At 38.6% G+C, this 27,316-nt stretch overlaps 1 long non-coding RNA gene across 1 annotated transcript; it reads left to right on the top strand.

Annotated features, from left to right (window-relative positions):
* The first annotated feature begins 15,711 nt into the window (after positions 1–15,711).
* LOC130078126 (uncharacterized) lies at positions 15,712–21,445 on the top strand. The gene is made up of 3 exons (XR_008805891.1): positions 15,712–15,870; positions 18,854–18,892; positions 21,403–21,445. It is a non-coding gene; the product is annotated as an uncharacterized LOC130078126 (long non-coding RNA).
* Positions 21,446–27,316: the final 5,871 nt, after the last annotated feature.

Genomic DNA, 27,316 nt, shown 5'->3' with positions numbered 1-27,316 from the left:
CCAGGAATCAGCAGTGAAGAAGTAGTTTGCCGTTTATGTTTATTAGTAGTTTATTAATAGCTGATTCATATTAAAAGAGTAATAAATGCAATAGGTGTATTGTACTTTCTTGTACAAACTCGTTAAACAACTGAAGCCTTATTGAAGAGTGTTTAAACCTTAATTTCATCAGCAGGGCTTACTTCTGCTATTGTAGGCTTATTTTATAAATGTAAGCAGATTAGACAAGTGCAAACTGGGTGCTTAATGCAAATGTGTTCCTATTCACAAAATGAGAGGCTTTTATGGTCGCCCATCAATGCAAATGTCTCTGTGTATAGAAGGATCATAAACATGCTGGTACAGACGTACCAGTTCGGCCAGATTCGGCTCGAAGTCGTTCATCTTCGGATGCGGCGCCGCGCGCGATGTTACAAAAAGTGCCGTGCACACCGCCAGGCGAAATGGGGTCTCGCGCACGACCGCCCACACCGCAATGACGTCGTTTTTGCCGCGCGCACCTTCGCGCTCTTGCGGACGCGTCGAGTATAGGCCAATTTATACTTCTGCGTCGAGTGTACGCCGTAGTGTACGGCGTAGGCTACGCACGTAGGCGACGCCGTCATGAGCATTTATACTTCTGCGTTTAGGTCTGCGTTGCTCTGCAGTACAGCGCCGAAACTAGTTGGCGGCGGAGGGTTTTAATGTTCCACTGTGTTTAGATTCCTCGCGGCAAGAAGAAGAAGATTCCTCGCGGCTGTTTTGAGTTTAGGTTACTACAAGCAATGTCGACTGAAAGAGAGCAGATCATGTTGGAGTTGGAGCTTATAGAGGTGGAAAAGGTACATTTTTAGTTTTTTTAACAGTTTCGCTGTACTTAGAATTTAAAAATGGCGGGCGGTGCAGAAGAACACGCCGGAAATGCATAGGAGGAAACGCGATGCTACCAAGCCGACCAATCACAGATCTTGCGGTCCGCGTCGTCGCGACGTGTAGTTACATTTTTGAGGAGGTGCGCGTCAGGTTACGGCGAAGGGTACGGCGTATGGTACGCGTCTGTGCGTATGCTACGCCGTACCTACTGCGCGCACCCGACGCAGAAGTATAAATTGGTAAGGCTTCACGTGTCACGCGCGCTTCAGTGTGTAGTAGAGCACACATTGAGCGCTCATTCACAGAAACACGCAGAACATGCTTTAATATTCATAGACACTTAGTACATATCGAGATTTGATTAACTGTATCATTACTTTTGATTTGTTCATTCAAAAATGGCCAAATTGCGTGACGTTATGCTTTACAGCTAAGTTACATTATTTTGTTGCTGGATTCCGCGATTCGATCCGTGTCGCTGCGCAAACACAGACGTCACGGCGGGCGGGCGGCGGGGTGAATTTATGAATGAAAGTTCATTCACAAAACGATGTTGTTACGAATCCTCACGTTTTTTAAAGAGGGTATGCGGAGATCTTTGACATTTCCTAGAGGGCATACGGAAATCCTTGACATTTTCTAGTGGGTATACGGAGTATACCTGCGTATCACGTAGACTACACCACTGGTTTTAGTGTAGACGGGACAAAACGGAGGACTTACACGATGGACAAAACGATGACGTAGTAGAGGCTCACGCTCGGCTCTATGATTGGGTGTCATCAGTCATGGCGTATATCTTTGCTAGCAGCTGTTGTACAAGTAAATTCTGCATTTTACACCGCTATAACTGCCTACATGCACCGGAGTCAAGCTATTATTCCAGCGATCTGTGACAATTCCCGTGTGCAGCGGCGGCGTTGACCGTACATGGAGCGTCGGTTTGGGGTTAACCCAGAGCATGGTGGGATCATTTTATCAATGAAGTTGTGTTTACACCGGCGCGCGCATGCCCAGTGTTGGTGAATGGTCATGTGATCCGCGTTTTCAGTTGTTTTAATGTGGACGGAGATCAATTCTAATACGCAGCTAAAACACTGGTGTGGACGGAGATCGTATTCGTTTTAATTATCCGTTTCTAAACGCAGTAGTGTGGATGGGGCCTCAGTTGCTTATATTGTGTTACATCTTGTGTCTACCAGGTTTCATCCGTTCATTACATAAAATATCGCTCAACACAATTCATAACCTTCACAAATTGTCATGTGATCATCCAGTCAGCACGAGCTGAGTTTTACGCGCGTACATTTAATAAATCTGATTTATTCAGAGTTTAACCACACCTTTTAATTATATTTTACCTGGTAATTAATACAATGAATGTACTAACAGTTTGAAACAGCAGATTTACTGCAGCGTGTTGTTCTTGTCCTCCAGGCTCCTCCGTTTCTCTTCTGACTGTGTGTGTGTGTGTGTGTGTGTGTGAAAGCAGCGGCTCGTGTCAGTGTTGACACCTTGTGGACAAACTCATTAATACACACAGATTTTAATTTGAGCTACACTAGATTTCAGGTTCCAAATTAAAACACTGTTTGTAATATAAAAAAGCTGCTCTACTGCTTCTTCAAAGTACCAAAGTAATTACTAAAACCACATGTTGCTGTCATTAACTAAGTTTACCTATTTGTGCCCAAATTGTTCTGAATGGTTTCATATAGTCGTGTTAATAGTGTTCTGTGAACATGTTCTGCATTTATTTTCCCCAGGTTTTTTTTCTTGAAAATTGTATTTGATTGTTTGGCAAATAAAGTTGCCGGTGGGCAAATGTTGTATGCCTCCTGTCAATGTCAAATATGAATAGGAGGAGAACATTTGCCATCTATCTCAAAATAACTGCTTTCAACAGATCAATCTTTATTCATAAACAAATTTATTGTGTATAAAAGTCGAAGAACATTTGATACAAACCCAAAAAAGCTGAATCTAGCTTATAATCTCTTGAATTTCAAAACACAACAAACAACAAATCCATTTGTCTTAAACCTTGTGCTCAATGTGCTGTCCGGGGTCTTTTTGACCCACATTTATAACTTTCATTCACAGATAACATGGATAATTTGTCATGGTTTAGTGTAAGATTTCTGCCCATCTTTTGGAAAATGCAGTTTTAAAAGTAACAAATGATCACTTTAACCAGTAGATGGTGCAGAGCTCCACTATTTGCTATTTGACTAAATGAAAGACATATTTTCACAAGTTTTTCCAGTTGTATTCATATCTACTTAATATGAAATCACAATTATAACAATAAAAGTTACTTTTTTTGTCAAAGTTTAAGCATTTTTTGTACTGGAAAAAAATCTGTTTTTCAATAATGTTATATTATGATTAGAATCAAATGATTTTTGTCAATGAACAAAATTCATCTGCAAAGTCAGAAAGAACACAGAACACACATAAATGAAGTGGCACATTTTACATTTTTTGAATTATATGAAAAACAGATGTTTGAAATAAATGATTAACTCTAAAGATTTTCTTTTTGTAACATCCTGATCAGGTTTGATTCTAATCATAATGTAACATTATTGAAAAACTGATTTTTACATAAAAATTATTGAAAAACTGGATTTTACATAAAAAACTTTTTTTACATTTATTTATATAAATTTTGTCGAGTAAAAATGTCCAAATGTGGAGTAAAAACATTAATAAACTGAGTAAAATTACATTTGTTAAAAAATAAAATAAAACAAATTGTTACAAAATTACATCTTGTTTCCTGGGGTCTCTGAGACCACAAACAGCCCGACTGTAAACCGCACAAGAGTTAAAGTGGTGGAACATAGTGCAGAACAAAGTGCAGTCACAACAGGGCATTGTGTATCAAAAATAAAAATAAAAATAAATAAATACAAATAAATAGAATGAAGAAAAAGTAACAAACAATAAAAAACAAAACAAATGACAAAATGGCAAAAAAAACAAAAATAACAGTGCTTACAGACAGTAGAGGTTTAATTTAAAGGGTAAAGTTATGTTTGTGCACTAAACAAGTCCAATAACCTTGATTTATTAACCTATTAACACAGTATACCCCATTTCCCCATGATAGGCAAAGCCTACTTACAAGGCATTTGCCCACCGGCAACTATAGTTGCCGCTTGGACTTTTGACTAAGTATACAAAAAACTATAGATCTCTTGTAAGATTTGTAAGATGATTCTAGAGACCTTCATGATTATATATATATATATATATATATATATATATATATATATATATATATGTGTGTGTGTGTGTGTGTGTGTGTGTGTGTGTGTGTGTGTGGTCAACAAAAAATGACAACTATACACTGCGGCAACTATAGTTGCCGATGGGCTTAAATGGAGTAAAGTTAAATTAAGCCCCTTATTTTGACAATGTAACTTTATTCCATAAAGTAGCGCTCTAGCTCTGCTAAACATAGGCTACATATAGCCTAAATCATTAAAAAAAACTTTTTTTTTTTTTCTTTTTTTTTTTGTGTTTTTTTTTCTGTTTAAACTTCACTGAAAAGTTGACAATATGACAATAATTGAAAATGTTGAATATTTTTTTATAGTCAAGACTACAATATTTAAGTCATAAACTTGCATAACTGCTGGCCTATGTTTGTTTACAACATAGTACTTGTTTAGTGCAAGAGTATTTTTTATTGATTTATATTTAAATATTTATCAATAAAAAATACTCTTTGGGCAATGGAAAAGAGTGAGAAAAACTTATTTATCTTAAAATCTTATCTCTGAAATGTAGGCTATTTTACACTGTTTGATTTATTTATTAAAAAACAAGGCAAGGATAGGCTACTAAATTATTTGTATTAATGTAGGCTAATAATGTGACGGCACATCCGTATTTCATATTTTCCTAATGTCTTGTACCGTTAAACATGTTATCACTTGGATGAATAATCATAATCAAATGACATGCAGATGAGGATATGCATAGTAAAACTATGCGTTTGTAAGCTCCATAGGCTATATGGTTACTTCGGGGAGGAGAAGCATGTGCGCACAATCTTACGCTGACTGGGATTTATAAAGTGAATTCTGCGCAGGTTCTGGCCTACGCACGGTTTTTATATATTACGCACGGATTTTATATCTGACATTTTTTTTGCGTACGACATTTTGGGCTTTCGGGCGCACGTACACTTTTCGGGCGCTTTCGGGCGCACGCGACAATTGCGTCAGAATCTGCACCCAAGCGCCGTGTTCGGCATCATGTCCCCTCTGTTCCTGTAGGCGACATTTGCAATGTGTGTGTGCTGTTTGTGTGAGCTCCACAATAAGAGCACATATCCCCTCACACAAAGGACTTTTTCCTCCTTATAAACTCAACACTGTGTCACTCGTCCTGCCCCGAGCAGCGAGGAGTTGCAGTCCGTGCCCATAGTGGCCTCCCGATGGAAAAACGCGAGAGTGCCAATGTTCCCCTGCCGTGCACGACACCGCTCTTGCCGATCGGCAGCCTGGCTGGGGCAGGGCTCCAGTCTACAGACTGGTAACAGCGGCCATAGAACTAATACGGCCGCGGTGTAATTTTTTAGACGCATGGACAGTTATTTCAGGTGTTTCACCTTGGCTACTGAGAATAATTCAACACAAGTATTCTCTTCAGTCCAGATGCAGATCTCACCGCGTCAGGCGTGGGCCCGTCACATAACGCCCCGTTCTGAGAATGGAAGTGCACAGCTGCTATTTCGTGGTGCCCAAGAGGGATGGAGGACTCCGTCTGATACTGGACCTGAGACCCATCAACCGAACACTTCACTAGCGCACGTTCAGGAGGAAAGACCCCCTTAACATGTGAGCTCACTCGTGGAGGTCTATCGCCTCTTCATGGGACATGTAGGCACGTCTTTAGGGTTGTATGTTTTGCAAAAGGCTGATCTTCACAGAACAGTGCTTTCGGTGAGTGATTATCATCAATTATCTCCTAGTCTTGAGTCTTGACTACGGGTTTGCGCAGTCGTTGCTACTTCGGCTGCTGATGCTGTGCTTATGTTAATACTGATCTGTGTTCATGCCGTTATGTTGTTGTGGCGAGGGGAGCGTGGTTCAGCGCGGCCTGTAACGGGATAGAGAGAAAGGAGGCGAGCGGTACGTAAGTAGGTCAAGTGCAAATAACGAACACCTGTGTCTATGGCCTCGTTTACACTGCAGGTCTTGATGCCCAATTCTGATTTGTTGCCTATATCCGATTTTTTTTACCGTCCGTTTACACGTTCTTCGAAGTGTGACCCATATCCGATTCATGCATTTACACTTGACATAGATCTGAAACATCGCGCATGCTTAAAGGGGGTTCTTCTTGCACAGATGGACGAATGCGAAATATGCTTGGTGCTAGCTTTGTGATATGCGAAGTTCGCCAAACATCACCATGATTTAGAGGCGGAGGAGGACGTAAAGGGCCATCACTGCAGCCTGCCTCTCAGGACTGGAGGGAACATACAACACAATCTCATGAAAGTGTGTATCTATAGCACTAATTTTATTTCTCGTATCATTTATACGGCAAAAATAGTTTTTGCGTGCATATGATACGCACTGTAAACCTCTTGGGTAGGATTAGGGGTGTGGAGTGCGTGTGTATTACACGCCATAAAGTGTGTATCATATGCATGCGAAAACTGCGTATCATATGCACGCAAAAACTATTTTGGGCATAAATGGCATGAGAAATAAAATTTGTGCAATAGATACGCATTTTCATGAGATCGTGGCGGGCTTTAATGAGGAGCAGTGGGTCCGAAATTTTAGGATGAGCAAGCAAACCTTTGGTATGTTGTCTCAATGCGTGTCCACACTCCTCTCCTACGACAACACGAAGTTTTGCAGATGCGTCAGGGTTTCTCTCGTCATTAAACCACGGAGACGTAGCCTAATGCCTCAGAAAATCCGATCTGCCTGTTTACATGACAGTCGCATTTGCACATATCTGATTTATTTCCACATATGAACGAGGCCTGAAACCGATCTCGAAATATCCGAATGCATGCGTTTTTTTCCCGTTTACACGGTCATAGAACACATCCGAGCAAAAAATCGGAATTGGGTCACATTTCACTGACAGTGTAAACGAGGCCTTATTGCAGTAATTGGCGCGGAGAGACCGGATATAAGCCGTGCTGGAACGAGAGAGAAGGAGAGAGAGAGATTGACTGAGGACTCGTACGAGGGACTGTAAAGAGCTGAATGCTGAGAGAACGTCTGTTTTGTGCCGTAGTGTGTGACACGGTGAATGCGCTTTGTGCGTGCCTTTAGTTTGTTTTGTTATGAAGTTTTATGTAACAAAGTCCGGGAGTAGCACATTCGGGTAATCAACCAATCAGCACAAGAGGAAGCCGACCCTGGTCTTCTTCCTTCCTAACCCTTGAACCTCATCACAGTTGCCCTTTATCCTTCAGTGCAACTGGCTATACTGTTATAACTGCGTATATTAACAGTTGTCGTCGCTACGGCCGCGGACGCTGTTCTGCTGTGATGCTGCTCTGTATTGTTCAGTACAGCCTGATTCTAGATGATATGATATGATATGCAATTCTGTAGTACTTGGTCTGGCCCTGCCCATCAGCTGTGAGCACTCTCAGAGGAGCGACGCTATTCGCTGTTATTCTACTCTGTGATTGGTGTAAATGGTGCCAGGATACTGACATTGATCCGGTGGTTCCCCCTGTGTCGGATGTTTGGCGCTTCATGCAGCACAGATTGAAAAATAATGTGAGTGGACCCACTCTGAAGGAATACGTGGCCACTACTGCTTTGTTATGTTTCCCGGTTACGGGCAATCGATCGGAAGGCATGCTCTAGGGAGCATTATGTCCTTCACGGCCGCCTTCGGTTCCGCCCTGGGCTAGTTTTGAGGGCTCATTTTGAGTTCTTGGTTTCGATTGCTAAACCAATCGAACCAATTGCTAAACCAATCAAACCAATTGCTAAACCAATCGAACCAATTGCTAAACCAATCGAACCAATCGAACTCAAAAAAAACAAAAACACCTCTGCTCCAAGCCCTTGCTTCAGATAAGCGCATTGGAGACTTACACATGTTCTCATGGACGGTGATAATATCTGTTTCGGACCCGGCGACTGCAGTGTTACTCTCCGACCTAGACGGGGCTACGTGCCTAATGTTACACGCTTAAAGCACAGGAGCTTTCACTGCCCGCTTATCTGCTGACGCTCATAGTGCTGTTTGCCCTGTCTAGGGCTTTGTGGGTCTCAAGTGGTTTCGGTGAGTTAAGTTCCTTACTCATGTATTGTGAACTGTTCGAGTTGTATGCAGTGGTTACCGCTATGCTGTTGACTCTGTGTATGTGGCTACTAGTGTTTAATACAGCTGTTACCACTAACGCCATTGTCACTGTGTTTACTTTCATGCTAGAGTGCTTATAGTGCTGTCTGCCCTGGATCAGTGCAGCCTTCGCTTTCATTGCGTTTGTATATGCAATTTTGAATCGGGGATGATGTCTCATTGGTCTAGTTCCGCCTATCAGATGCGAGCACTCCTATCGGCGCGGCTATTGGCTGACTGTCTGTCTCTTCTGTGGCTGGTGTAGCTTGGCGCCGTTTTCCCCGGGCTTATCTTCACTACACTCACAGCAGGACTTCATACAGTTCCCGCAGCGTAGCTACGCAATGTAGAGTTCCGCTCTTGAAAGGGAATGTCTCCAGTTACTATCGTAACCTCGGTTCCCTGAGAGGCAGGAATGAAACATTGCGTTAGCCGCTGTGTTCGCTGTTCGATCAGCTGGGCAGCGTTCAGTCGTGATTCTGAAGCAATTGTCAGTATTTGCATACTTTGCGACAATTGGCCAGCTGTTCCAATCTGGCATTAGCTCATAAGATTTCAACAAAAGTGGAGAAGTGAGGAGTTCCTGCAGCGTAGCTACGCAATGTAGAGTTCCTGCCTCTCAGGGAACCGAGGTTACGATAGTACGATAGTAACCAGAGACATTTTCACAAAAAAATCCCCCAAATTTGCATGCCTGTAAGTAGGCCTATTTCAAAAAGTATTAAAGATATCTTTGCATTCTTTTAGATTTTGGTTCTTAACAAACATTTATTTTAATATCTTCATTTTAAAGGCCCTATAAGGCCCTGAAACTAGAAATGTATCTTGTTTCCTTCTATGGGAAAAAGCAGTTTTCAAATTTCTTTTTCAAAAGTTTGCTTTGCATCCCTGTTAACTCTGAAAGTATCAAAGATATCTTAATATGATTATACATTCTGGTTCAGTTTCAGAGATATTTGGAGTTAACAATTAATCCTTGAAATAATGAATATACTGTTTTTGATTTGGTCAAAAAAGATGATGACAGATTAAAACTGCTAACTCCATGTGGCCAGTTTCATCTCCATAAATTTAAAGTCACTGATTCTAGGTCGAATTTTAGGCTTTTCTGTGTTGATTTAAAGTTACATAAAATCCAGTGCCCCCAAAGCATTAGTTCAAAGCAATTCAGGCATTGCTCAAAGCAAGGCATTAGTTAGCATTCAAAGCAACAGTGCTTTCCGCTATGCGGAAGCGATAACTTATTCTTTATTAAACATTTTTACGGCCAGAAAAGGTTTTTGAGGGTTTGTTTGTAAAGAAGGACTAAACGCCTGCGCACACATATATTCAAATGCGTATGCCTATAGAATAAACACATGATGTGCATGTGCCATCCGTCTGCGTTTTTGAGGTTTGCACAGAGATAACCTTTTTTTCCAAAATGTTCAAGGCTTGCACCTTGGAATCTATTTGAAGGTTTGCGTTCTCGAGCACCGAACACTGTTGTTGTGCGGATGAGCGGGCCGGAGCGAATTAAGGGTTTTCTGTTAGTGTCGTGTTAGCGGCCCCTAAGTCAATAACTAATGATCTAGAGACGGAAGTGAATCAATCAAAACTATCTTTAGCTGGACAATAACTTTATTCTAGAGCTGCTGTAAAGCCAAAACAATCTCTGTTACTTTAATTTCTTATAATCACTGTAAAGCTGCTTTGAAACAATCTGATTGTTTAAAGCTCGATATAGGCTTAAAGCTTAAAGGCCCACCATCACTAGTGTAAAACAAACTCCTAGACAGCGAGCTCTGCAACAACGGTTGATGAGGTTGATTTGGTTGATGTGTGGAGACATATGCACCCTCGAGATAAGGACTATACTTTTTTTTCAAATCCTCATAAAACATATACAAGAATTGATTTTTTTCTGGTTACTAAAATAATACTGGAATTAATAAAACAAAGTAGCATTGGAAATATACATTTGTCGGATCATGCCCCAATTAAAATTGAGGTTGCATTTACTCGTTTATATAAGAATAAAAATGTTTGGCAATGTAATAGATCAATACTATCTGATCTTAATTTTTGTAACAAAACTAAAGTAAATTTAAAGCATTTTCTAGAAATTAATGATAATAATGATACTGATCCGGCGAATGTATGGGAAACAACAAAAGCTTATCTTCGAGGCTTGATGATTTCATACTGTGCTGCTAGGAAAAGAAAAATTATTTATGAACAAAAAAGACTAGAGTCAATATTACAAGAGGCTGAGACTAAACATAAGCACAGTCTTTCCATTGAAAGCTGGGATCAGGTTATGGTTGCTAAAACAGCTCTCAATTCATTGGAAATCCAAAACACAGAAAGAGAACTCTTTTTACAAAAGTATAAACAGTATGATAGTTATAGATCTGCAAAATATTTAGCAAGCTTAATTAATATTAAAAAACGTAAGTCCGCAATATCAAAAATAAGAGATAAAAGCGGTACATTGGTTTATACATCAGATGAAATAACAAATGTGTTTAAAGGATTCTTTGGTGAATTGTACAAATCTGAGAATATAGATGGTGAAAGGGATATGACTTTGTTTTTTCAGAAGCTTAAGTTACCTAAACTTGACTTGCAAGATAATTTGTCACTTGGTGCTAAAATTACTGTCGATGACGTGAAAAAGTCAATAAATTCTTTAAAGAATGGAAAAGCATGTGGTCCAGACGGTTTCCCAGCAGAGGTCTACAAAACCTTTGTGGACATTTTAGCTCCTTTAGTTACAAGAACGTTTCAGTATGCTTCTAATGAGAAGAAATTGCCAAAGACAATGCAGCAATCTATTATCTCAGTAATACCAAAAGACCACAAGGATCCAGAAAACCCTGCATCATACAGACCATTATCAATTCAAAATACAGATTCAAAGATTTTAGCAAATGTTCTGGCAATGCGATTAAACAACGTGGTACATAAATTAGTTTCTAGCGATCAAACAGGCTTCATTAAGACGCGACAGTCTAGCGCCAATGTAAGGCGACTGCTTGGGATATTACAGTATGTAGCATATAAAAAAGAAAAGGCAGTGGTCATTGCATTGGACGCAGAAAAAGCTTTTGATCGCGTTGAATGGAAGTATTTATTTAGAGTTTTAAAAGAATTTTCATTTAATGAAAGTTTCATCAATTGGATTAAATTATTGTATACCAATCCTCAGGCAGCTCTTTTGATTAACGGAACTGCATCTGAAACATTCTTGCTGGAGAGAGGAACAAAACAAGGATGCCCTCTGTCCCCTCTCTTATTTAACTTAGTTATTGAGCCATTGGCGGCATCAATAAGAACGAGCAAGGAGATAGAGGGCATTGAAACAGAGAGCAGTTCCCATAAGATATCGCTTTATGCAGATGATGTACTTTTATATTTGAAGAATCCTGCTAAATCTATTCCTTTACTAACCAAAATGATTGAAAACTTTAGTAAGTTTTCAGGATACAAAATAAATTACGAAAAATCATTAGCTTTTCCGCTTGGCGATAGAATAAGCTCATTAAGCTATCACCCTTTTAAGGTGACCACAAAAGGATTTAAATATCTTGGTATATATTTTTGTGCAGATTTTTCAAAATTGATAAAACATACTTTATTACCTGTAATAGCTAAAATAAAAACTGACCTTCTAAGATGGACTAATCTTTCACTATCTTTGTTGGACCGCATAGCCATAATCAAAATGAATGTTCTCCCTCGCCTGTTGTATGTTATCCAAATGCTACCTATTTATATTCCATCCAAAATGTTTACAAAAATACACAGTGCGGTAGGAAAATTTGTGTGGAATAATAAAAGGCCAAGGATGGAACTTCGAAAGCTTCAACTACCAATAAAAAAAGGAGGACTTGGCATCCCAAATTTTAAATTTTATCATTGGGCTGCACAATTAAAATTCATGGCAGAATGGATTAAAAAAAGCCATTTCTGCTTTCCAGATTTGGAAGGTATAGGTCTGGATAGGGTTCAATTAGAACACCTTCCGTTTATATGTTTCACAAAAATATATACCAAGATTAAGAAAAATTATATACTGAAAAATATTTGTAGATCTCTCAGTGCTGTTCGTAAATATTTTGGCCTTGACAAATATTCATTTTTGGCTCCCATTGCTAATAACCCAGATTTTAGACATACCTGTATAGATGCTGGTTTTAATGAGTGGAGAGAAGCTGGTATCATAAGAATATTAGATATGTATGCAGATAATGCTCTTAAGTCTTTCCAACAATTACAGTACGAGTTTAATATTTCTCAAGCCCATTTCTTTAGATATTTACAAATGAGAAGTTATCTTAGTTCTATTGAATACTACAAACAAGGTGGGAAAACAAATGTGCTTGATAGCATTTTATTAAAAGCAGCTGCATTGAAAAGTAAAACAATGACATATATTTATGACCAAGTTACAGCAAATAATAAAAGTTTAATAAATATTAAACAAAGTTGGGAACTTGATTTTGGTGTTACACTGGAAGACCAGATATGGGGCAAAGTATTAGAACATGAGACAAATTACTAAATCAAACAAATCATATGAAATACAATATAAAATCATTAACAAGCTGCATGTGACTCCTTTAATTCGAAGTAAATATGACACATCATGTACAAAGTTCTGCTTGAAGTGTAAAAGGAACACAGGTACTTCCACTTAATATGGACCTGTCCTCTAATTGCATCATTCTGGTCTTCGGTTGTTCAGGAAATTGAAAAATCGTTTGCCATTAAAGTGCCACTGGATCCTAGATTGTGTATCCTTGGTGTAAATAATTGTGTGTTGGAAACAAAAATAATATCTATAATGTTGTATGCTGCTCGCCTTTCCATACTTCATGTTTGGATCAAAGAACACTCCCCTACTTTAACTCTTTGGCGTGAAAAACTCTTGTCACTCTTACCATACGAAAGACGGCATAATGTACTGGATGGAACTCTGGATACTTTTGTAAATGATTGGTCTCCTCTTAAAGACTATTTTGGACGTGAATGGCAAGTAATAACATGTATTAATATGGATTGAAAACAAGAAGTGTACATGTATTGGATCCCCCAAATAAGTATTTAAATATGGTCTGCGGTCTGTATAAAACTTGCGTAGAAAATGTGTATATATGTGTGATACCTGTGTATACATGAAGTATAAAATTGACACTGTTAACTAACTAAATGTAGACATAGCAGACATGTAATAATTATTTATTTATTTGTTATTATTATTATTATATGTTTTTTTATTATTATTATTTATTTATCTTTTATTATTATTATCATTTATTTATCTTTATTTATTTCTTTATTATTATTATTATTATTATTTTTTTATTATTATTTTTATTTTTATTTTTTTATTGCTTTGGTAAGAGGGAAAAAAATGTGAAAATAAACAGTAAAAAAAAAAAAAAAAAACTGTGTATTTTGTTTTTTGTTTGTTCCAAAAGATTTACATATAATTTACAGTCATTTTTAAAATGTGAAAAATTTGGTTTGCATTGAGCCCATTTATTTTTAAGTAGCCTATATGGTATTTTCCTAACAAAATAAATAAAACTGTATAGCTTAATATATGGGAGATTTGGGCACAGCCTAACACATTTTGGTTTTGGCTCAATTATTAAAAAAATAATTAAGTTAGATGCATCTTTTTTTACACAAGCAACATACACATCTCTGCTACTAATGAACACTTAAAGTTTTTTTCCAGGAGCTTCCATTTCCACAGTTGCACTGAAAGTGACAGAAGTGCAAATGTTACAACTTATGCGGGGTTAATTGTAACAGACAGAGGGGTTAGTTGTAACACTTGTTACATTTAGTAACAATTTAGTAGGCTACTATTTTATCTGTATAGTTTGATATTGTTTGTACATCTGTATAGATAGATATCCATACATCCCTCATCCAATCATCCTTTTATGGATCAATATCATGGAGATATATGAAAGGGTTGCACAGTTTTGCAATAAATAAATAAATATATAAAATGATCAAATATTGTAATTGCTATTGAATTATATTTTTGTGCGGCAGCTGCATGCAAAATTATTATTATTAATAATAACAGTAGTAATAATAAAAACGACCTCAAAATCACATTTTAAAGGGTTTATTGCATCCAAAACAGGCTTTTTAATAAATAAACAAGTGATCATTGATCAATGCATAGAAAACAAATGTGAAAAAAACATACTTTGACATTTAAATTCCAAAATTGTTTGTAAAAGTCCAACAAAGTTAAATATACAAATAAATAGGCTACTCAAACCTGAAAAGTTGTGTTGCTCCCTGTTTTCATTTGATTATCATCTACACTTGGCGGCTAGTTGTAACACTGTGCTACATCTAACCCTGCTGTGTAAAAAATGTTTAAGCCTAGCCAACTAGGAGTTGCTGACACACACAAACTGTGCTATGTTTTAGCCAACAAGACAGTGATTAAGGTCATATAAAGTTAGATTTGGTGACGTAATACACACAACTCAAAAATCGAAAAAAACGTATGATGAAAAAATGTAGGCTACATGGTGTCAAAACACTCTTGTCTTTGTCCAGTATCTTCACGAATAAATTCATTAAAGAATCATTAAGTTAGCTATATACTTAAGCAACGACTGTAGACTGTAGACTTTAAAGAGAGACGCACACAGGTAACTCGCGCACGCATCTCTCTCTCTCTCTCTCTCTCTCTCTGTTCCTTCACTTTCAGTTCTATGTCTCTCTCTCTTTTAATAATGAATTTAAATAAATGTGATAATTCATTCAAATAAAAGCAATCCGATGGCTCTACTTTATTTAAAGCGGACGCTAGAACTAACAAGCTGTAACTTAAGAAAATAACCGTCATTTTTACACGTCTGTTAAAAAAATTACACTGTAAACATCAGTTAAAGCTTTAACTTTTTTTTAACTTAGCAAATAACCAAGGTTTAAGCGGGATAATCCACGGCTAGCCATGCATTAAAGGATTTTAATGCACGACATAGAGGCGAAGAACCACCCGATGCGAAGCGGAGGATTATCCCTTACTTAGCCCCGCACTCCCCATGGTGTTCTTTACATTGAACAGTGGAAAAAACAGATATTAAACCTTGCGCATGTGTTGTTGTTGTTGTTGTTGCCTACACGACGATGTAAATCCCGTGACGCTCACCGTCACCGAACGCGTGTGATGTAGGAAATTCCGTGACGCCCACAGTGGGCGGACCGTCCGTGACGTAAAGCATAAAGCACTTCATTCATAGCAACAGCCACAGAGATGTCAGATCTGCGCTGGAGATCTCAGCTCATCACAAGGTGAATATAGCACTTTGTCTTTAATTATTAAGTAAAGAGATGTTTATTAATTAATATATTTAAATATGGGCATTTATGTTCGTATTACAGTGAAACTGAAATGTATCGCTACTGTACAGTAGACCTGTATACAGCACAACAATATTAATTGCATTTTCATCTTTTTAAACAGATTATACAAAGGCAGAGTGTAAATGAATGCACTGGAGAACATATGAAGCATCACAAACTGCAGGATAATTAAACGTGACGAGTGGAAAATGGTGAACAAAAAGGACACAAAGTTACAATCTAATGAGCCGAAAAAGACGCCGAGACTAGTCAGAGAAAACAGCATTAATGGTGGCAAACCAAACTGTGAGTATTTCTAAACTGTGCCTTTTCATTCACTGTACATAAACTTTATATGAAAAGCACCAGCCTACTGTTCTGTCATTAACGGCACTGGAACAAAAGAGTAACACAATATTATAATACTTTCCACACACGCCACATGACGAAACTTAGTGTATTTAGTTGCCATATCAACACTATATCGAGAAAAATTGAGGCAAAATTAAAAAATATTTGGAAGATATAACTGAACATTTATTTAACCGCATAGCAAAATTGAATTTCTTAATTAATCAAGTTAATTTTTCATTTCTGTTTTTTGTGTTTATTTAAAATAAGACAAATATGATATTATTTTAATCTTATCTATTATTTAACAGTTGATATGGTTCTTTAATGCTTCGCTAATTAGCAGAAGACACTACCAGGGTTTAAACCCCATTTGCTCAGGCGGGGCATGTTGTCACACTGCGTTACTATGAGCCCCTATTAGAACTGTGATATTCTATTCTATACTTTTATGAATTCTATTGAGAAACCATGACAAAAGGGTGAATAAAGACTATGTTCAGAAATGATTAATTATTATTATGTTTTGAACTATATGCTGTACAGCTGTGTTTTGTTTGTTTGTTGTCAAACTCAAAAATGTGTTTATTTTTAATTATTAAAAATGGCATTATTTTACATGAATAATAATTGTATTTTATTGACAAAATGTTATAGTTTGCCTTGTATATATATATATTAACATTTTAACGAAAAAAGTGGTAGTAGCAGTGTTGGGAGTAACGCGTTACAAAAGTAATGCATTACAGTAACGTATGACTTTTTGCTGTAACACAGTAGTGTAATGCTTTCACACCGAACGCGAATAGAGCGTCTAGAGCACGTTATTTCCCTGTTAAGTCAATGTAAAGATGCGTTGACACGTGTCTGGAGGTCCTGCGGCGAGATGGACGCGATTTCGCCTCATTCGCGCGTCTAGTCTTGACGAATTGAAAGAGGCGAATTGAGCGTCTGGCGTGTTACGCATGAGTGATTTTATTTGGTGCCTTTTGTTCATTCACGCGTTTTCAATTCCAGCAAATTCGCGTCTGACGCCCAAGTTGAAAAATCTGAACTTTGGCGCCTGTTCGCCCCGCGTTAACCAATCAGGAGCCTGCTTGCTGCTGTCACGTGCAGAGAGGTGATAAACGCAGCTGGGATAGAGCGCCCGCTGGGATCCTCGCTCTGATGCGGGACAACAGGTCATCAAGCTGGGCACGGGACAGGCGGAAGCACCGCTGACAGCGGCCGTCATCCAGGCGCAGCTCCTGGAGCGAGTGGTGAAACTCGCCAGACTGGGAACGCCTCCGGAGAGTCCGGTGGACCCGAGTACGGCGACGACGATCCATACGCCACTGTTCTGCTCTCCAGAGCAAACACAGAGCGGTGACTCTCTCGATGAATGCTCGATCAACATCAGCCATCTTGCAAACAGAACCGCACAGCACTGGCCCCTCCCACAAGAAGCGGATTCGCCTCATTCGTGCGTCAATTTCGCTTCAAACGCTCGCTTTATAATCCACTCGAGTGGATTCAAAATGTTCAAGCGTCTAACTAGACGCGGTAGAAGTGAATTTGACGCTCAATTCGCATTCAGTGTGAACGCGGCATAAGGCATTACTAATCAATTTTCAGTAATATTTTACTCGGTACATGTTCAGTAACGCTTGCGTTACAACACACTTTTAGCCCAAAATGTAATTGTAAAAAAAAAAAAGAAAAAAGAAAGAAAACAGCAAGATTGTGAGACAGTAACGAATGAAAAATGTAAGTTATTACAAGTTCGTGGTCAGTCAATAGCCACGTGTGGTGTCAAAGTTTGTATATAAAGACTAAATGACAGCTTCTGATATGTTTGTATAGCGATTTATTTCATTCATCTCGCTCTTGCTGGTATTGTGTGACCTAGTCCAGTGAAGGCGTGTTTAGGGCGTGTTTACAGGAGAGCGAGGCATGATCTCGACCTCTCGCGCTGGTCAGTGGAAGAGCGGCTGATGGTGAAGATGGCAGAAGAAGACTGTACATTCGCCAGATGGACATATGCGCATTACATCGAGTTTGTCAGAGATAAGGACAAGAAGAACCTAATAGTCAAATGCAACCTTTGTCTAAAACCGAAAGAAGCGACGTCGCGAAATAGCACTAGCAATTTAAAAAAACAAGCTATGTTGTTAGTAGCCTGCTAGCCCACAGTCATTATGCTACATCATATCGCCTTGGATGTAAAATGCTCTGGAGTACATTTTGTCTTTTAAGAATGTTAAGTTCTACTTCTGTATAGTTATTTTGGTGAAAGCAACTCAAAAGTAATACAGGAGTAATGTAACACATTACAATTCTGAGACAGTAATATTGTAAGGTAAATAATTACTTTTAAATAACAGTAACAAGTAATCTATAATGTACAGTTTGGAAGTAACTTGCACAACACCTCTGATTAGCTAATAGTGAACTATCATTCAGCTGCGTGCCATTTCTAAATCATTAATCATTTTTTGTTAGTTAATAGTAGTTTCTAGAATGTTAATATTGTATTGGTCATTTGTTCCTGTGTAGTTATTTATTAATGTTGGAACAGTATTCTAAAGTGTTACCAATGTATTTACAGATGTGGTCATAAGTTTACATAGTCATAGTTATTATTCTGTGTTGAGGACCGTATGTAAACCTCTGTTATGTGAAATACATTTCAAGTCTGTTATGCTTATTCAGGGCAAGACAGAATTAAAACATCATACAATATATATGTTTTTGTAAATGTGTTAATTTCTGCACATTTTGTCTAATCTGTAAAGTGTATGTAAAATTACTTTCCACAACTGCATGTATTTGGCGGATGCTTTCAACTAAAGTGACACTGATTCATGAATCAGTTCTGAGGAATCGAATCCATCACACGCTCTGCTGTTTGAGCTACACACGAAGGCTATAATCAGATTTTTCTGTTTTTCATTCCCAGTTTCTGACATTGCAGAGTTTCAGAAGAGTCTCAAACAAGGTGAGAGATTTACACATACAGAAACGTCTAAGGGTTACGCATGTTCCACTGGCTCCTTTTAAAGGGAACTCAACGCTGTGTTAGTTACTATCCCTATGTGGAACCCAGTGTGTGTGTGTGTGTGTGTGTGTGTGTGGACAGAAGAGAGGTGGTGAGTTCAGGTCGAGCTAGCTCACGCCATGAGGACACGCAACAAGAACGAGTGCAATTGACAATGAAAGCCGAGGAGATTTACACTGTAAGATGATGAGTTGATTTAATATACTCTCGTTCATAGAGATTTTTAGATTGATACTGAGGCTTTTTAGGTTGTGTGCAATCTGCAATCTCTGACCCAGTTTGCTTGCTGGCTGCAATGGTGCAAATTAGGGTTGCCGCGGTGAGGAAAATTTCCCACCGGTTAATCGACGTGTCACAACACCGGTAATCCCGGTGTCACCGTGGGGGGCGGGACGGGGGGGTTAAATAGCTTTTAAATGCGTCCGCGTTATACTTTCACTTTCGAAATAAGCGTAAATTGCTTGAATGGACAAAAAAACAACAACTCGGCTCGCTGATAATAAAACTTTTATTTATAGACAGAACTTTTATTAGCATAACGAACGAATAAAAATAACCCCATGCATAGGCTGAAAATCGTCAAACTGTGGGCCCAAACAAATAAGAACAATAAAACGTTTATTAACGAATAAGAAAATAAAACAGGCCTAAATAAATGACACATTCCGCCATTATCTTGCTTTTCTGTAATTTGACTCGTTCTCATCTCCACACGTGCTAAATGGACTCCTGATGCTTGCTGATCTGTGACGTGACTGGCTCTTGGCACGCACTGCGCAGTTCAGTTTTTAATTATAATGTATGCTCTCTTCTGAACTAAATAATTGATCATTATTATTTTTAATTAATTCAAATAAATATTTTAGCAAAAACGAATACTTTAAAAAAGTCAAGACATCGCGGTGTCACGGTGGGAAAGTGATGTCACCGGTGATGGGGCTTAAAACCGGTAACACCGTCAACACCGTCTATCGCGGCAAGCCTAGTGCAAATACGCTGTGTTTCCTAACAACTGACACCCCGTGGTGTCGAAACACTAGTGTGTGAACTGTCAGTGGGCGAGATCACACACACCAAAACAACAACCGACATTCTAACATGGAACACAAGTGTTTTTCAGAGAAACGAGTGTGTGAACTCAGCATGTTTCCTCAATACATGCAAACATATTATGGTATTTTTATGCTTTAGTAGAGTAAAAGTTACATACAGCACCTTTAAGGCCCAACTTTTTTTTAAATTGGGGAGGACAACAAGTGAAGAGTGGACATAAACCACATTCAACCTCCCCTGTGTAGTTCTACACTCATAAGCATATCTGTCAGGTGACGATATTATCGCCACAAGTTCGCTAAGGAAGTGTGCTATACTGCGCTAGCACATCATGGAGGGGCAACAGTGGGCGTAGTCCACTTAGGGCTGGGTGTGCAAATATAGTGACTATGTTTACACAAACACCTGATGGAAGTGATATAGAAACATCAGCTTTTAAAAAACACATTCACATTCACATACCCACCCACAATCTCACAATCGAAGCCACTGAGCAGCTTCAGCTTCACACACACTCGACTGTCATCGCTTCAGAAACGAGCTGTGAGAGCAGAGCTTCCTCAACGCATCTGTCAAATGCACTTGCTCTACTTCCATTGGCAAGACGAGAGCCTCCAAAGAGGACGCAATGCCAGGAGAGAGATATTCACAAGCAACAATACTCACACAGCCTTTCCACATGCGAATATTTGACTGTGACTCCTCAATGTGGAGATCTAAGACTTCTGTGTGGCAGCAGAAGAGCTGGATTATTAAAAGCATCCGCCTCAACTTTCTCTGCACATCTAATTACCAAGAACTACACACACCACATGATATCATCTTAGGGTGGAACTGGCCTCAGAGCCACAGACTTCCTGAGCCGACACGAGAGCATTGATGCTTAATTAATATCGATATTTAATTGGAAGAATTCGCAGAGCAAGCTTCCAGATCTAAAAAAGGGACTTGAGAGCAATGGAGCAAACATGAGAAGACCAAATAAAAGAATAATCTCATCGAACTCTTCCTCATGCTCTGCACAATCTCCACTATTGATACCCAAACCGTGAGGGGCAGACGCTCGACTCTCATCTCTCAAGACAGCGAGCGACACACAGCGAATGAATCACAATAAAACGCTTTCAGCAGATTTCCCTCTGTGCAAATACTTGCATCTCATCCCTCGAGAGAGAATCCAGCAAGCTCTTATCTTTATAAGACTGGTGCGATTACACACACACGCTTCAGACACTGGTTTCCATGGATGATCCCCATAGCATGAGCAGCTGACGCAGTGTTGAGTTCCCTCGAGAGGCGACCAAATAGAGTTATAACTGAAGAAGTGATGCACAAATCTGTTATTTTGATCTTTGTTTGTGTTATACTTCTGAGAATGTTTTTCTCTTTTCTCTTAGAAAGCAGCAGTTCTAATAATCTAAGCAGCAAGATATTCTCCATATTTTAGAAAAAAAGGTCTGAATTTTTTTTTTAATATAGAGAAAAAAATTATATGATGTGGTAGGGAGCTAAAACGCACATGCGTGTTCTTTTTATGTGTTTCTTAGAGGTTGAATTCATATCAAAATCTGCCAAACTTCTCATATTACTTCTGAATAGGATGTCTACTTCATAAATTGTATGAAAATTGTGAAAATAATGGTTCATATCATCAATGGAGGCGCCCTTATATGGGCAGTAATGGAGTCTGGTTGTCATCTAGTGAAAAAGTATGGCACTGCGCCCAAACAAAATCTTACTGAAAGCTCATTTTTTGAGATATCAACCTAAAATTTGAAACACAACTTGTTCAGATTTTTGGCTTTGATTTTTTTTTGCAGTTTTAGAGTCGCCCAGGTTTTGAAAATATATATTTTATATAAAATATGAATAATTAAATTTTTTACATTGTACATTTTCACAAACTCAAACTTCTATAACTTTTTTTCTGTTTCACTTTCTTAATTTATTTCACTTCTACAAAAATCTGCCAAATGTCTTCTTTAAAACAAGACCAATCTTACGTCTATATTCCAAAGCATTCTTGAATTACAACCATTTAAGTTCGAAATGTGCATTTTCATGTATATTCAAAAAAAAGGGGGGTGACACTTAAAGGGTTAAGACTATCTTGCATGCATTGAATGTAATGGATGGAGATGAAAGGCGCTGGTAAAGATCTTCCACTAAGGCTCAACTCCCTCGAAACGAACTGATTAGTCAAGCGATTAAATAAGAAAATAATATACATTGTAAACAGTTTTGTGGTTGAAAATGAAATAGACTGCTCAAATGAGGATGTGTTGAATGTGCTGGACAAGCACAAATTACTTAAAGCATAATTTGAGCTTGACCTGCAAACTTAGGGGTCATTGTTGGAGGTGTTATGTGTGTGGGTGCAGGGGCGGACTGGCCATCTGTGTGATCTGGAGAATCACAGAACGGCCGGTACTCCAGGACGGCCGGCGGGCCGGCCCACCAGCCGCCACACACGTCCCAAGTCTCCCGCATATTGATAGCGGCTCCCTGATGTCCGCAAATTAGTTAAAATCTCCCGGAATCTAGAGCGAGCAAGAGCGCGCATGCGTAGCGCGTGCACGGCAGAGAGAGAGGGAGCGAGAGATTGCGTGTGTGTGCTAGTGTGCGCGTGTCCCTCACGAAGCGCATGTAAGGACCCAACCAATCAATTGTCAGTGCGGGCGGGCTTTTATCTCTACTACTCCCGAACCGAATTAATCAGAAATTACTTTGCAAGTTACTTGCTAGGGATGATGTTAGGAAGTGATATTCAGCTTGCTACATTTTTAATGATTACAGTAGTTAAAACAGCTAAACTTCAACATTTTAGCTGTAAAATGCCTGTATGCAGGAGCTAATATTAAGAAATATGTTGTGCTTTTACTTTTAAAAATGTTGGTAATGTTACAGTTAATGCTTACAAACTTTGAAGATTTTGAATACAGAAGTTACATTTGTAATGGTGTATTTTCATTTAGATGTGGTATTATTATTTGTGCAGTAGCTAAGATTAATTACTGTATAAACTAATTAAGATTATTAAGTAATAAATTCATTTTAAGACAGCATGGAATAGATTGTATAATATGCTGTTAGCTATAATTTGGATGGTATAGTATCATGAGCCACAGTTAAAGTGACACTCATGGCAGGCGTTATTGTTGTTGTTGTCGAGTTTCCGCGCACCGATTGCTTTGGGCCGGGCCTAGTCAAAGTCCAGGGCCGTTTTTTAGTCCCAGTCCGTCCCTGTGTGGGTGGATGTGTGTAGGTGTGTGTGGGTGTGTAGGTGTTCTGTGTGTGTAGGTGTGTGTGTGGGTGTGTGTGGACGCAACATGTTTAGAGTTGTTAGGAACACATGTATTTTTAAAGGGATCTGTGAACATCGTTTGCCTCAGACGTAGAAAATGTGTGAAACTAGAGAAAGGTCAAAAGGGCTGTGACGGTCAAAAGCTTTTGTGTATGTGCAGCATTACATAAGTGTGAAAAGGAAACATATATTTTGAATATGTGCTTCTGCAAGCTTATGTAAATAAAGGATAAGTCCAAAGTTTTACCTTATAAGGGAATAAGCTGTACTATAATGACAGCCCATAGTTAGAAGGTGGCCTATAGCAGGGTTAGTATAACATTTTTGTGGAGAGGTTTGTTCGAGGCCGCAATCCGGGTGAACACTTTTACGTGTTTATGTTATTTTTGCCGTTGGAATTTTTGTATTATTCTGAATCTTTTTAAATAAAACGAAATCATGTTGTGGTGATTCGTAAAACTTTTTAAACAAGTCTAAAGGCCATTGCACACTGAGTCCAAAATTCCAACCCGATATCACGGCAATTCGTACGAATTTTATGAGGTGGCTAATTCGTATGAATTCGTACAAAAAACCTACCCCAGACCCCGCCCCTAAACCTACCCCAGACCCCGCCCCTAAACCTAACCCAGACCCGCCCCTAAACCTAACCCAGACCCCGCCCCTAAACCTACCCCAGACCCCGCCCCTAAACCTACCCCAGACCCGCCCCTAAACCTAACCCAGACCCCGCCCCTAAACCTACCCCAGACCTAACCCTACCCCAGACCCCGCCCCTAACCCTGCCCCTAAACCTACCCCAGACCCCGCCCCTAACCCTACCCCAGACCCGCCCCTAAACCTACCCATCACGTGGGTTTAGACAAATTTAGAGTGAGGTCGTACAAATTCTTACGAATTAGCCACGAATTAGCCACCTTTTAATCACTCGTACAAATTTGTACGAATTGGTCGTGAGATAGCGTAGGAAATTCACATCCAAAATTTTGCACGTTAAAAAAAATTCGACCTCACGATATGTCAATCACGCCTGCACACTGCCTCTGAAACTTTCGTCCGTCATAAAAAAAAAATTGGATCGGGTTCGATTTTCTGTGTTTTTCGCATCCGCAGTTTGAATGGTGTTTGAAAGGTGTTTTGACAATTCAGAGCCACTGAATCACGAATACGAAAAAACGCATACGAAAATTTCGGACTCAGTGTGCAAGAGCCTTAAAGGGGTCATATAATGGTACATGCACTTTTACAAGTTGATTGTACTGAAATGTGTGTTGGCAGTGCCTGTACACAACCATCATATAATGATAAAAATCCATCCAGTGGTTTTGTTTTAATCTCCTTATATGTTTTCCCCTGCCTCAAATCGAGCCGTTCGAGCCTGTGACGTCACACGCTCGGAAGCCCCTCCCATGAGTGTTGATTGACAGCTGCGTTTCAATACAGACCCGCCCTCGCTCGTGAGTGAGCTGTCAATCATAGTCCGGGCGGACCGGCGCGGTCATTGTTGATATGCTGGAGCACTGTCTATGAGCAGAATGGCGTCTAAGCGATTGTGGTGTTCTGTTCTTGGGTGTAATAACGAACACAGTCATTTTAATGTTCCTAAATCCGAACCGCTGAAGACGCAGTGGCTGAGTTTGTTTTCGAAGGGAATATTCCCCACGAGCAACGTCAATGCTTTCATGTTTGCGCGAATCATTTCTCACCAGACTGCTTTATAAACGAGGGTCAGTATAAAGCTGGATTTGCTAGGAAGCTGCTCATGAAAAAAGGATCGGTACCAGATATTCGTGTTCCTGCTGCACCTCCAGAAGAACTGAAGTGAGTGTAACGTTTTATTAAACTTAATATTAATATTTATATTAATCCTTGTAAATCGCTAGCTGCACGCTTCACAATGAATGCGTCTAAGGTTTACACTCAGGGTACATTACGGCATGTTTTCTATATATGATGTTCTCAATATAATTCATAATCCCACGTTTATACTGAACAACGTGTTATGGTTATTGTGTTACAAACGGTGTACGCTCAGAACAGAGGGGTGGAGTCAGCAAAGCTCATGATCATTTAAAGTCATATGCACTGAAACGGCATGCTGAAAACAGAGCTGTTTTTGACCAGGTAAAATAAGTGTTTTCTTACAATACTAATGATAATTTTTAATTAAAGTATATTACAAACTTTTAATTTAGACCCTAAAGAATCATATTAGCTTGTACAAAAATGGCATTATTTGACCCCTTTAAGAGTATAATTTTTCCCTATTAATATGTCATGATTTTGTTTTTGTAATGAAATATTAATATTAGCAAACGCCCAGTGCATTTGAATCCAGGATTGAACTGGTAGAGGCACCGCCGAGGATCCTGAATCAACATCTGACATCTTTACTCTAAAGGCAAGGGCAATATTTGAGCAGCAGATTATGGTAATGTTGTAGAAGGATCTATAGAGGTTACAGTGGGATAAAAACACAACTCTACAAATATGCTGTTAGATACTTGACAAAACAGTGTTGTCTCTGAGATACAAACCCGTGGCTCACGGTAAATCAAGAAAACTAACATCGTTTTACAGTTTTTCTCGATTGCCCAAACACATTTAACTTGCTCTGGATCAGGTTTTATTCTGGGTTAGACATCGCAGACCGAAACTGGGCCAATCAGCTGTGAGTAAAGTGACATTTAATATCTGATGCCACAAAGCCACTTCCCCTGATCTCTCGCTCCAAATTAAAGCGGTTTAAAGTGAAAAAATTTTAGACACAAAATTGCTCATCTTTTGCTGCTAATTATTTATTATATTTATATTATGTGAATTGTAGTTATGTATAATACATATGATATATTCTTGGAATTATTATATTAATTTACAATTTATATTAAACTTTGCTTTTAAATTAATATAAAACTTTAAAATATACACTTTTAAACAGATTCAGCTTATTCTTTAGAGCTTTTTGTGAGACTATATAAGGCCTATTTGTTTGATTCATTTGCATTGTTACAGTCGGATATTTTATTTCAGCTGCCTTTGCAAAGTTTCGGTGCAGCAGTGTTTATTCCTGCCATGGAAATGCATTTCATTTCATTATTTTTATATTGGTCTCTTGATTTTCAGAAGAGAAGATTCAATACTCACTGAATACTGCACAGGATACACAATGTAAAACATTAATCTGTTAAATAACAGTGAAAGTACTGGCAGCTTATTTTACAGACATTTCCATTAACCCTAAAATGAAGTTCAAAATTCTGGTAAAAAACAGGTACGCTGTGCCCTATATTATTACCTTTTTTTTTTTAGAGTGCACTAAAACATCACAACACATTCTTGACTCTGGTTATTTCATCAGAATGCTACAAGTTTTAACATTTATAAACCAGATTAGAGTAAAAATGTAAAGTATCGTTTGTTTGTTGACAACGAATGTGATTCCATTGACATGATGATAATGAACTAAACTATGAAATTACATGGAATAAACTGACATTATTAAGGTATGGTTGTAACACTTTTTGCTTCAGAATTTGTAACTCTGAAGTTTTGAGCTAGTGCTCATACGATGTACTCACATTTGTTTACTACAAAAGACACCAATTCATAGTTCTGCAAGAATATCACAGCCCTTATGAGTTGATGCCAAAGACATGGTGTGCCTTTATTACAATCTCCTCTACCGGGGTGTGTTGTAACCAATAGGGTCAATTGTAACAAAACAAACAAAGCAAAAAACAGGCAATTCTTCAAAAACAGGTTTATTGAAAATCCATAAGAACAATCTAAAACAATGCCGATCATAACTCAAATCACTTACTCTTCGACTCGGGAGTTTGTGCTGTCAATATGTGAATATGCTCAATCGAAGTCACAATGGGGATATATACAGATACAGATACAGATAGCTTTATTAATCCCCAAGGGGCAATTCAGTTCCTACAGTACACCGTCTATACATACAAATTAAGCAATTTGATATCAGGTCTGTAACATGATTAGCTATA

The sequence above is a fragment of the Rhinichthys klamathensis genome, unplaced genomic scaffold (assembly GCF_029890125.1).
Source record: "Rhinichthys klamathensis goyatoka isolate OS25496 unplaced genomic scaffold, OSU_Roscu_1.1 h1tg000819l_1, whole genome shotgun sequence".
Lineage (NCBI taxonomy): Eukaryota > Metazoa > Chordata > Actinopteri > Cypriniformes > Leuciscidae > Rhinichthys > Rhinichthys klamathensis.
The sequence above is the reverse complement of the archived record's forward strand: the minus strand, read 5'-3'. Positions and strand labels throughout refer to the sequence as shown.